At 42.1% G+C, this 13170-nt stretch overlaps 1 long non-coding RNA gene across 1 annotated transcript in view; it reads left to right on the top strand.

The window, feature by feature from the left end:
- Window positions 1-13170, top strand: part of LOC131760910 (uncharacterized) — a 562803-nt gene that overhangs the window by 293059 nt on the left and 256574 nt on the right. The window contains exon 3 of the long non-coding RNA XR_010841623.1: window positions 7195-7379. This is a non-coding gene — a long non-coding RNA (uncharacterized lncRNA). The remainder of the gene's footprint in view (window positions 1-7194; window positions 7380-13170) is intronic.

Below are 13170 nucleotides of genomic sequence, written 5' to 3'. Positions count from 1 at the left end.
AGGCCAAGTGTTTACATTTTAAATAATAAAATGAATCACTCATTCCCAATGAATGGCATTGCACTATGTACTGTTTGGTTTTAGCTGGCTAGTCTCAGAGTTGGTGGTGTATCCAGTAGTTTCACCATATACTTTGCACATGCAAAAAATGAAAATACCTTGGATTGGTTAACGCCAGTTGAGAACACTTTTAAAATTTCTATTCCAGTGTGTTAACATTGTTTTCAGCAGGTCCAACTTACATTTTGCCAGTTATTTAAAGGATTCATGTAGAAACCTGAGTTTGCAGGTGCCATATTACTATTTTTCTAATGTTTTATCATCCCTTATAGATTGGTATCCCAAGCAGCTAGAGCTAGAACAGGTTATAGCAGGCTGTAAGAAGTCTCAATGTTAATCTCTTCTAACAAACTCATGAAAGTTTGAATCCTTTCCTTAGAGATGTGCAGTAGGCTGAGCAACCTTAGCAGCTATGGTGAGCAGTGAAGTGAAACACTGGCTGAGAGTTTGAACTTCTTGACATGTTATGTCTCTTCTAAACATTAGAGTCTGTGAGTTTACAACTTTGTGTATGGATGACCCAGGACCAGGGAAAAGTGCCTCAGGGAAATTTCTAAGACTAGTTCGGTGTATGAAATCCAGTGATCATCTGATGAACAGCTGAGATAGAGATGAGCTAGGTAGCTGCACATTCATGGATGTTGAAATCTTTTTGGTAAATATGTGGGTGATGTTTATTACAGGCAAAAGCAGGGAGAAGAATGACTTCCCACGTAGTTGATCTAGGAAGTTTGTGCCCCGTAATTCTTCTCAAGACTTATCTCCATCCAGCCGTCATCTTTAGGCAGCTGTATCAACATCATCACCATCATCACCACCACCACCACCGCCATCATTAGAATTGGCAATTTTTGAGACTTCTAATGTGCCAGCTTCTGCTTACACTTATACTTGTGATTTCTTTCCTTGATTTTTCAGTATCTGGGGATTTATCTTTATTTTGAGACCATATATGTATTTTTAAATGTTTATTTATATTTCTCAACATATATGTGTTGAAAGTGAGGAGAAGAATCAGTTAATTACAGCTCAGTTTGCCACATTGATTGCAATCTCCCGCAGAAATTCGTTTATTCATTCAACAATTATTTAATAATTGCCTACTTTGTGGCGGGTACCACTCTACGTGTTAGGGATAAAAGGGACGAAGATCCTGGCCTTCATGAAGCTTAGATTCCTATAGAAATCTACTCAGCACTTACTATGTGCCAGGAGACTATTCCAGGCTTTACATCTATTAACTCATTGGATCATCACAGTCATCCTGTGAGAGAAGTGTCATTATTGTATCCATTTTGCAGATGAGAAAACTGAGATGTACAACGGTTAAGTCACTTGCCCAAGGTCATGCTGATAGTGAGTATAAGAGCTAGGCAATGCAGATGCCATGTCCATGGCTTAACTACTATACTGCACAGCCTTTCTTTATGCGAATCTATGCCTAGAATATGGTGGGCTCTTGATATTTATTTGGTGAATGATGAAATGAAATGATTGAATGACTACACTGTACTATGTCATCTGTAGTTTGTCTGTCCTCTAGCAGATTCTGAGTTCTTTGAGGATAAGAACAATGTCTTCTTTGAATTTGTCTATAGTGCCAAAGACAGGGCCTGCATGGAGTACCTGCTCAGTAAAATATCGAACACTGGAATAAATGAACTGCCAGATGGTTCCCGGAATGACAATGATTCTCAACTTCAACATGCATAAGAGTCACCTGGGAGTCTGGCAACATGGAGGCTGCAGGATTGCATCCTCAGGTCTTGGAATCTTCATTTTTAATGGGCCCCAGAGGTGGTCTGAGTACCTCCCTCTGACCACACTCTGTAGGGGCTGTCAGTGAATAACTGAGAGCCATGGGGCACCACGGTTGGTTGGTAGGTCACTGAAGTCTTGACAGTTTGGAAGCTTTGAAGCCTCATTTTAGAGAAAACCCTTGAAAACCAGCAAGGAGTGATTTACTCCCCAGGGAACCCAGGGAAATTGCCTTCGATACATAGTGACTCAGACCTGTGGAGTCTCAAGTCTCAGATTTGAGGTTCCACAGATTGTCATAAAGAGATACATTCTGACCATGTAACATTGCTGAGCAAGGCACCTACAGGCTTACCTGAACACATCCCAATTCTTGTCATAAGTGATGGTTTGAACAGCAACGTTGAGTTTTGGAAGTCTTAGTGTAGGCAACATCAGAGAACAGAAGTTTAAATCGTGGAAGGCTATTATATAATAAAATGAACTGTGGGTAAAGATTCCTTTCTCTTAACTGGTCCCCAGCGTTTTTATCTGCTAAATGAGAAGGTTGAATTAAATGATCTCTGAAGGTATTTCCATAAAATTTGTAATAATATCTGTCATTTATTGCATGCCTGCTGTGTGCCATGTGCTATTTTGGGACTTTACCTTTATTGTTTCTAGTAGCTAATTCTCAGACTAATGTAACAATATAGTCATTATGCTCCCAGAGAGATGTGTTATTTTTTAATCTAATATTTATTGATAGCTTCCTGTGTGCCAGGCATCAGGCTAGACACTGATTACTTTGCCAGGCACTGAAGCATAAGGTGCCCAGTGTCACAAAGCTAGGAAGTAGTAGGGTGGGAATCAACCTCAGGTAGGTTAAACTGAAGTCTAAGCTCTTTCTTGTTGCTCTCACACATTTCTTCTAAGACTCCATGTCTATAAAGTATGTGTGAGATCACTGACATTTTTGTCCTAATTCCTGTGCTAGTGATTCCTGTAGGTACACACTAGAATCATCCAAGACTGTACTTCAAACTGATTAGATAACTATCTCTAGGGGAGGAGAAAGGGAGGGGGAGGGAAAAATCAATGTCTTGTTTTAACAATTCCCCCAGGTGATTCAAATGTGTTTCCAGAATTGAACACCAAATACTGTAAATTCTAATTTTTAAAAAACACATTTATTTCTAATTGATGTGAAGTACACAACATAAAATTTACCATCTTAACCATTTTTAAGTGTACAGTTTAGTAGTATTAAGTACATTCACATTGTTATGCAGCTAGTCTCCAGAACTCTCTTAATCTTCCCAAACAGAAGCTCTGAACCCACCAAACGATAATTGCTCATTCCCCCACCTAGCCCCTAGCAACCACCATTCTATTTTCTGTCTCTATTAATTTGCCCATTCTAGGTACTTGATATAAGTGGATTACACTATTTGTCTTTTTGTGACGGATTTATTTCACTTAGCCTAATGTCCTCAAGGTTCATCCGTATTGTATCATGTGTCAGAATTTCCTTCCTTTTTAAGACTGAATAATACTCCATTGTATGTATATTCCACATTTTGTTTAGCTATTCATCCATCAATGGACACTTCCAACTTTTGGCTATTGGGCATAAATGCTACTGTGAACACAGGTGTATAAATATCTGTTCAAAACCCTGATTTCAATTCCTTTGAATACATACCCAGAAGTGGAATTGCTGGATCATATGGTAATTCTATTTTTAATTTTTTGAGGAATTGCCACCTTGTTTTCCACAGAGGCTGCACCATTTTACATTCCCAGCAGTGCCCAAGGGCTCCAATTTCTCCACATCCTCATCAACACTTGTAATTTTCTATTTTTTGATGGTAACCATCCTAAAGGGTATGAGGTTGTAGATTCTAGTTTTTAAACCCAATTATATTTATGTGGGGGAGCCTATCACATAGTTTTAGTTATTTGTCTCTAAATCTTTAAATGATTTCACTTTCATTTTGCATTATTTTTCTTCCCACATTTTGGAGAATCTCTCCAGATTCAGTATTGACCACTCTTCTCAGAACTGTGGGAAGGGGTTGATGTTGAGGAGGTACTGGATGGGATTCTGCTTTCTAATTGCGTATGATATCTGTCTGGGAGCTTGCCTGTAGCCTTACTGGATTTTTGTCCTGGTTCAAGTCATAACCTGTTCCTAACTGGTGGCTAATTTGCTCAAGTCCTTGAGAGATGGAGATAGCTAAATACACACTGTAGCCAAGTGAAGTGTGAGAAGCTATTCCATGTAGAATAAGTAGAGTGAATTGTGGAGCTCAGAATGGGTGTAGTATTTTGGAAGGAAGACTGGCCTGATTAGAACTAAAATTCATGTTGGTAAAAGGTGGGAAATAATGTCAGATCAGTCAAAGCCAGATTTGGCAGGATCTTGAAAGTCAGGTGGGGCATTTGGAATTGTTGGGGCAGGTTGTAGGGCTGTCAATCAGGGCAGTGTGCAACAAGCCATTAGCAGTGTCTGCATTGGTGGGATGGAGAGGAAGATGCTGTACCAGGTGAGTGGTCACGTAGACAAGAGCATCATCAAGAATGCTAGACTAGAAAGGCAAATCTAAAAGTTATCTTCAAAGGAGAAACTAAGGTTTGAAGATAGGTTGAATATGAAAACTCTGAGAGGGAAAAGAAGCTTCTTTTAAAACTATGAACATTCTGGGGATGAAGTGTTATCTTTTCAGAGGAGATTGTAGTTGTGGGGAAAGAGCCCCAATATTGGTATTAGGCTTATATTTGACTGCAAGAGACAGAAACCCCAAAATATCAATGACTTAAATAGGTGGGAGTTTATAGTTCTGTCACAAAAACAAAGTCCAGAAATGAGAAGACCACGATTCAAATAACTGGCCAGGGTTCCCATGGTCACATCAGCCTCCTTGTTGACAAAACCAGACTCATCTTCCTGCCTACCTTTGCTCCTTCTCCTCCTTTCACTTTCATTGACTGTTAAAATCCAGGCTTTATCCCATTTGATTCCCCACAATCAGCCATGAGTAAATGCCATTGTACATCTGCCATGTGTCTTTGATCTCCCCTTTCATTCATCCCCTCCTGCTTCAGCCCTGGCTTCAGCTCTCTCCTTTGGACCTTTACCACAACCTCCTCAAATTGTCTTCCAGTCTCTTCTCTAATCCATCCTTCTCATGGCTGCCAAGTTAGCCTTTCCAGAACGCACATCACTCCTGACTCACAGCCCTTTGATGATCTCTCCTGTAACTTCTAGACTAGTTAGAACTCTTCAGCTTGACATTCAAGGCTCCAGGTCAGTTAGCTAAAATCTTGCCTCCTAAAGCAATGGCTTAATTTCATTTTAACATCCTCGTTTTAATCTCATCTAATTTTCAAAACACTTTAAGGGAGATGACTTTTAGGTAAATTTCTCTTTAGGAGAATTAATGATAAGGAGAAACCACTTTTGTTGAAGTGTTTCCACATTCAAGGCCAAATAACAAGCTGCACTCTACTTTTTTCAAATGTAGTCCAATTTTGTCTTACTAGATCAAGTCTATGTTCCTGGTTTACGAAAGATCTGTGAGTGTTTTGGATTCTCTTTTGGTCCCTGCAAGTCAAAATTAGGAAGTTAGATCTAAGAAGGGTTGGCCTGATACCCAGAAACAGGCCTGGCTGAGGGGCTGGAGAAGCCTGAGAGCTCATGCTTTTGTGAAGTGTGCCCTGCCCCAGATGATGCTGGGAAAGTGATCTGATCTTCCCCTCTGTTCAGAGGAGGGGGCAAAGGATGGACGATGGGAAGGGCATTTGTGTTTGGGGGCAGCACCTCTCTGGGCCTGTCTTGAAATGGACATCTCAGCTGTAATGCTCACTCTTGTGTGACCGTGGCATTTTGTCTTACATCTCTGGCCTCAGTTGCCTAATCCATAAAATGGAGACTAATCACAGGAATCCCCCACCTTCCTTCTATTGTTGTTATCAAGTTCAAAGATGCTGGATTTGAAACACTTTCTAACTTGATCTAGGTTGTGGGAGTTTTAATACTTCCTCTGTTCGTTTTCTATTGCTTCTGTAAAAAACTACCACAAAGTAGCTGGTTTAAAACAATGGCAATTTATTATCTCAGTTTGGGAGGCTAGCAATACAAAATCAAGGTGTGAGCAGGCCCTTACTCTCTCCAAAGGCTCTTGAGAACTATTCTCCCTTGCTTCTTTCTAGCTTCTGGTAGGTGCCAGAAATCTTTGGCATTCCTTGGCTTGTAGATGGATCGCTCCAATCTCTGCCTCTGTAGTCATATGCTGTTCTTCCTGTGTGTCTGTGTCTCTGTTTTCTCTTCTTTTACAGTATGATCTCATCTTAGCTAATTACATCTCTAAGGACCCTATTTCCAAATAAGGCCACATTCCGAGGTTTCAAGTGGACATGAATTTAAGGGGGGCAGTATTCAACATAGTATACCCCGTTACTGTCTGTTTTTAGAACAAAAATAGCACAGGCTAAGGGCTTAGCACAGCACTGCTATAGAAAGTGCAGTGAATGGGTGCCATTACTTCAGTTGGTGTTGTTGCACTATTTACCCTTCCTCCTTCGTGATCCCCCTCTCCCTGTCCCTACCTCAGCTCCACAGACTTGGGCTTTGATCTGCTAAGACTCCTCTCCCCAGGCATGAAGTGATCAGGTAACAGTGAATCTAAAATTCTCTTCTATAGAGGAAAAATGTGTTTATTTTTGCAGGCAGAGAGTAAGAGGGGATGCTGGTAAGGTGCCTCATTAAAATAATCAGTGAATTGAGAATGGGAGGGGTATTAAGGATCAAGCTGGCCTAGGCAAAAATATCTTGGGGCCTATAACAACTATACATCCCAACTAAACTCATGTTTAACAAACAGTTGATCTGGCACCTTTGTGTATCTGTAGTCTGTGTAGTGAGGGTAGGAATGGTTTCAAAAGGGGCAGAAGGCGCCATCCAGGGGTATGGAAATTGACTCAAGGAGACATGCGAAGGAGGCAGCCCAAGGTGGATGGGTGGAAAGAACACAGATGCCCAGGGTCTAGTCCTGGCTCTGCCTCTGACTCCATGTCAGATTTTGGGCAGGTCACTTCTTCTTCTGTCTGGGTTGCAGTTTCCTCATCTGTAAAATAAGGGGTTAGGCCATGAGAGCTCTGGGAACACACACCTGTGAGGGGCTTGGAGAGGAGGAAGTGATAAAGAGAGCCACAAGAGACCTCCGCTGTGGGGGTTAGGAGAAGTCACCTTCCTCTCATGCCACTTGTAAAAATTGGGCATTCACGGTAAGATGCTGCATGATATAGAAACTTCTCTCATTTATTTTTCTCATGTGATCTTCAGAACAACTCTGTGAGGTAGGTGTATTAGGTGTTTGTATTCCTATTTTACAGATGGGGAAACAAGTTTGAAGCAGGGTGTCCTGACTACAAATGCAGTGTTGTTTCCAAGATGCCGCAATGGTGGCTGCCTCTTGGCTCAGCGCCAGCTCACTCCGGGAGTGGAGATGAGTTCCTGGGCTCCACGTCACCCAACACGATGCCACACATCATGCATGCTCTGTGAATAGCTCTTGGTGGTAAGTGATTCAGACCTTGGGGTGGAAGGAGAAACTAATGAACAGGGCGTGATTCAGCCAACACCTACTGTTGTGTGCCAGGCACTGGCCTTGGCTCTGTGGACTCAGGAGTGAACAGAACAGATATGGTCACTGTCCTCAAGAAATTCAGAGTCTCTCAGGAAGACAGACACTCAATCAATAATTACCAAAATTTAATGGAACAAGTAGAAGCTTGAGATACGCTGTAGAGGAGATTTTCCTGGTGCTTTGGGTGGGAACACTGAAGAGGTCCCCTGACTCTGGGGTCAGCCAGGGAAGGCTTCCCTTAAGAGATGAGGCTGTGACTGAGACTTGTCAGAGGAAAGGAGGTGGGGCTGTTGCTGGCACTGAGGGTGGACCCAGAAGTTACAGGAAAGCTGGAAAGAAGACCAAAGCACTGTTTTACTTCCTTTGTTGTAACTCCAACTTCCCTAAGGGACACCTGAAAAAAAGAGAAAATGGTTTCAGGAGCTGTTATTTTTTGCCACCTCACACTCAAAACTGGGCTCAGTGAAGTTTAATGTGAGACTTTTAATGCTTTGTGCATTAATTAATTAGTTAACTCACAGTACATTAAATGTAAAATGCATTTAACATAAAATCAAAGGCTCTAGTCCCTTGAATGATCTCCAGGCCTTTGTTTCTACTTGTGAGGCACGTCCACTTGCATTGGTCCTCAGAGATTTAGGGACTGGCCTTTTCCTCACCTTAGAAGCCAGAGGGTGTATCCAAGGGGTAAGAGCATGAGTGGACTTGAGTGTTGGGTGGATAAGCAGTAGCTTCGCTGCCATTCTTTCCCCTCTCTGCTAACACCCCTTCCTAGGCTTCTCACGCTGTGAAGTCCACTCCTGATCACTCCTTTTCCTTCTTGGTCAAGGCCAGCTCAGGAAATCATGGTGTAGACAGACACTAGGAATGTAATCTGAAAAATCTTATGTTGCCTTGGTTCTTTTCCTTATTAACTGCGTGGCCACAGTTTCCTCACCTGTAACACGGAGATGATAATGCCTACTTCATAAGATTAGTCCTTTATATTTTCCAGGCTTTGCATTCTACAGATGTAGCAACAGGACTAAGAAAATTAGGTGATTTGTGCAAAGTTATGCAGCTAGTAGCAACAATCAGGAATACAGCCCAGGTCCCCTATCTCTAAATCTAGTGCTCTTTCCACTAGCAAAACTTCCGCCGTGGCTCATGAATGTGTAGTCTTCGCTGTGCTAAAATGTCGATCCCCCGGAGTGACCAGGCTGGAGGAAAAAAAAATTCAGAAGCCCTGCTCATAGGGCACTATAGTAAAAGAACAAAAAACCTCCCAACTTGCTTGTTTTGCTATTATGTGACATCATTGGTCATAGCTTTAATTTTTTTGTTTTGTGCCAGTTCATTGGTTGGAAGCAGAATTCTCTGTGAGAACATTGCCCTAGGAGTGTCACGCTCTGCATGTTAAATGACACGGACTAGGTCTGTGGTCAGGTCTGTGGTATGCTCAGAACTCCACTTCCCTTTGTGCCGGGCAGCTGAAGGTTACGTGCCCCTGATCTCAACTCTTGCTTCCTGAAGTTGCCATGCAGTCACCACGCTGGTCATCCTAGTGTCAGATTCAGATTATAACATGGTCTCAAGGAGTCACTGCCATCTCTCTTATTTCCATGACCTCAATTCCAAATTCATCAGGAAGAGCTGCTTGGCTTCCACTGTCCTTGCATGGACTCTGTTACATTTCATGGAAATTTATGGATGAGTGAGTCGGTATATTCTTATTTTTTTCTTTTCACTGTTAATTCCCTTAAAAAAATGAAAGGATAGGAGAAGTTTAAGCGTTTTGAAAGAGACAGCTAATCAATACACATTATTCTCCAAACATTCTAAGAAATTCAAGGAAATTATAAAGTACCTCCTAAAGGCTCTTCAGTTATCTGTATGCCTGCCCTTCAGATAGAAAGTTTCCTCTTGGCACATAAAGAAGTCAAATTAGGCCCAGAAGAGACTATCCTTGTTGGAGCGTGAATGTCAAAGAAACAATCTTCAGTAAAATAGCTTTCTCTCTCAGCATGCTCTGGAGAGAAGAATATCGTTGGTTATTGGTAATGCCTGTGCAAAGCACAGTGAGAGAGTTTTGGAGATCATAAGAACTGATATTTGTATGAGATCAAAATGTCTTGATGAGGATTTTCACTTATTCTGTCGTTGGTGAAGACAGTTCACTTCAGAGTGCGCTAGGATTTGGGAGCTACAGAAGGGACAGGACCCAGCCTCTCCCAAGACAGGCGAGAAGTGCCTTTATCAAGGTTTAGTGGTGCCTGCATGAAAACATCTCCTTCCTTAGATATGTGGACAAACATTGACCCATCTCCTCTGCCAACTTCAGAGGACCTGGTAAGCCTCTGGAGTCAGGACGTTGTCTCTAGCCCAGAGGACAGACCCCTTGAGGGATATTTACAAACATTTTTCTGGTGACCAGCTTTCATAGCTGAGAGATTTCAAGAGAATTAGAGGAAAGAAGCAGTCCCTAGGAACCAAATGCCAGAATTTCACAATCATTAATCAAGCTAAAGTTCACCTTTTCTCTGGGTGAATTCCATGATACCCACTCAGGCTGGACCAATAGTCTGGAATCTTCTTTTTGGAGACCCTCCTAGGGCCTGAGAGGAGGCTACACTTCTCACAGCTTCCTGGGTGTCAGAGGTAGCAGCCACCAGAGGTGACTGGAGTGGTCATCGTTGTCCAGGCTCAGTGTCTCTGCTTATCAGCTCTAGAAATTCTATGGTATTTTTTCATACTGCAGGAACTAACTCAAAGGTCCAACTCGGGCTTCCCTGGTGGCGCAGCGGTTGAGAGTCTGCCTGCCGATGCAGGGGACACGGGTTCGTGCCCCGGTCCGGGAGGATCCCACATGCCACGGAGTGGCTGGACCCGTGAGCCGTGGCCGCTGAGCCTGCGCGTCCGGAGCCTGTGCTCCGCGGCGGGAGAGGCCACAGCAGTGAGAGGCCCGCGTAAAAAACAAACAAACAAACAAACAAAAAGGTCCAACTCACCTACATCTGGGGGCTACTGCAGGAACATTCAATTCTGTTTAAATGCATTAGGGAGGTAGCATCGTCTACAGTAATGTTCTATAGGAGAGGAAAAACTTTTCCTTTATCCTCTTAGGTTTTGTGGCTGGACCTGAGAATTAAACTGTCATAAGACAGGTTAACAGGAGAAAAGCGTACAAATTTTATTTTATATTTTTACATGTACATGGGAGCCTCCATAAGAAAAATGAAGACCCTAAGAAGCTCTTAGAACCAAGAGCTTATATACCCTTTTAAACAAGGAATGATAAATTTGTAGAGAAGTGACAAGACAAAGGAAAAGGCATTTAAGCTTCTAGGGGCAGTGAGTTGTGGAAAAGTGACTAGGAAATATATTGGGGAAACTAATGGAATATAAGGATTATTTTAGTAGGTTTGTTTGTACAGATCCATTTTGGTGTCAACTCACCTGGTGATAAGAATGTTCTCTTCCTGGTGCAGGGAGGTCACCTTGCTTACAGGAAATTTTATAACCTGTTTTTAGGTCAAAAGGGGGAGGTCAGAGAACCCCTCCTGCATGTGCCTTCAGCTCAAAATAATCAATATGCCAAAGTGGCATATTTTGGGGTGGCATGTTCTCAGCCCCTTCAGTTCAAATATTAATTTTTCTATATTTTATCTGTAAGTTCGGGCAAGTTACTTAACTCCTGTGAGCTAGGATTTTCCTGCTCTTCAGTCACTCCTTATTCCTCAGCTCCAGGCAGAACACCTTTTGGTTGATACATGGTTCTCTATAAACTTGATTATCCCGTCGACCAAGCTGGATTAAGTATGCCCGCAATTGAAAGGCAGCTCTGGTCTCCTGATGGTTTCATGGATGTGTCACACAGCCTCTGAAAGCATCTACAATGTACTAATTGAATCTAAATGCTGGTGATATGGCAACAAATGAAAGAGACCAAATACCTGCCCCTGTGCAGCTTATATTTCAGTAGGGAGACAAACAGTAAACAATAATATAATACAGTATGGTGTGGCATAATATAATATGGTATAATATAATATAATATAAGTAAGTGCTAAGAACAATAAGCAGCAGAAGAGATCAGGAGATTATTTCTCCAAGGAAATGATGTTTGTTGCAGAATCTTGGGTAAAGTGAAAACAATGAAACGTGAGCATCTGGGATAAAAATGATCCATGCAAGGGGAATGACAAGCACAAATTTTTCCCAAAGCAAGAAGGTATTGGTGGACTAGAGCACCAAAGTGGCTGGATTAAGTGAGCAGACGGAAATGAAGTTGAGAGGTAGTGGGAAGCCAGATCAGCTCAGCTGGGGTCTTGTAGACCGTGGTTAAGACTTTGGCCCTTATTCTTAATGAGCTAGGAAAGGGTCTCTTTGATTGGCCTAACTTATATCTTTAAAGGATCACTCTGGTTGCTGCAGGAATAATAGACTATAAAGGGGTAAGGGTGGAAAAGACCAGTGAAGACTGGCAGTATTCCAGACAAGGGTACTTGTGGGGTGAAGTAGGGTGGCCCTGGTGGAGGAGGCAACAAGAGCTTGTATGAGTGATGTATTTCAAGACAGAAGTGACAGGACTGGGGGATGGATTGGACATTGATGGGGAAAAGTGAATGGAGTTGCTGTCTGCTAAGGTGCGAGGAACTAGTGAAGGAGGAGGCTGGAGAGGTTAGACATCAAGAGTGAAGCTCAAGGTGGCCCTCAGACATCTGAATGTAGTCTCTGTGTGGCCTTTTGTATAATGGTGCTTAGAAAACTAATGGAAGGGCTTGCTTTCTCAAATCAGAGATGCAGCAAACATTCTCAGGGCTGTGATCACAGAACTGAAGCCTTGGGAAACACCCACAGAAGGCACTCTGAATGTACATTCTTAGGACAGATGCAGCACTAGTGTGACCAAGGCTGGGGCAGCTGGAAGTTAGAGTGCATTGGTGATGAATAATATTTGAGCACAGAGAGATGTTCAACGCTGTATTTGGATTTGAATTTCTTTTGTAAATAAAAAAGGAAAACTTGGATTCACATACTGTTTTATAATTTAAAAAGTGCTTTCAAATCCTTCATCATCCTATGAGATAGGATTGATTATCTTCATTTTGGAGATGAGGAAATGGAAGTTCAGAGTTCAAAGATTTGCCCAAAGTCACACAACTAACAGGTAAGGCAATCCTCCAATTTAGGTTTTTCTGATCCCCAAATCATTTCCATTTTATTGTGTTGTTTCCATTTCATCATGGTTATTTTGGAGTAGTCACATATTGATTCTACCAGTATAAAAAAACAAATCAGTCGTACCTAATAAGGGTATAAAATGTCCTCTTTGCCCCCCCCCGCGCCGCCCCTGCCGTGTTCATCTTCAATCCAGGCTTCTCTGGCAGCTTCGCTTCCCTGGCAACCAAGTGGCTAATGAGCTTCACCCCAACTCCTGTCTCTCTTCACAAATTCCTTTATATCAATGGCTCATTTGTGTTGAAAGAGGTTGTCATGCCAAGCAATATTTTGGGGAATATTTTACAACTCCTGTTTCTTAAATTCTGAGAGAAACCGCTTCAAAAAGGTCCAAACTCTTTCCCCCACTGTATCATTTCAAAATGCAATTAGAAGAGAATAGGTTTTCAATGAGCATTTCAGTAATTCCTGCAAAGTATCGCTTAGTCATGAATGAGACCATAGCTGTGTCCACACAGTGCTAAACATCTGGATAAAAAATGAAAATGGAACGCATTGGCAT

Source organism: Kogia breviceps, chromosome 8 (assembly GCF_026419965.1).
Source record: "Kogia breviceps isolate mKogBre1 chromosome 8, mKogBre1 haplotype 1, whole genome shotgun sequence".
NCBI classification, from domain to species: domain Eukaryota; kingdom Metazoa; phylum Chordata; class Mammalia; order Artiodactyla; family Physeteridae; genus Kogia; species Kogia breviceps.
This window is presented reverse-complemented; position numbering and strand designations above follow the sequence as displayed.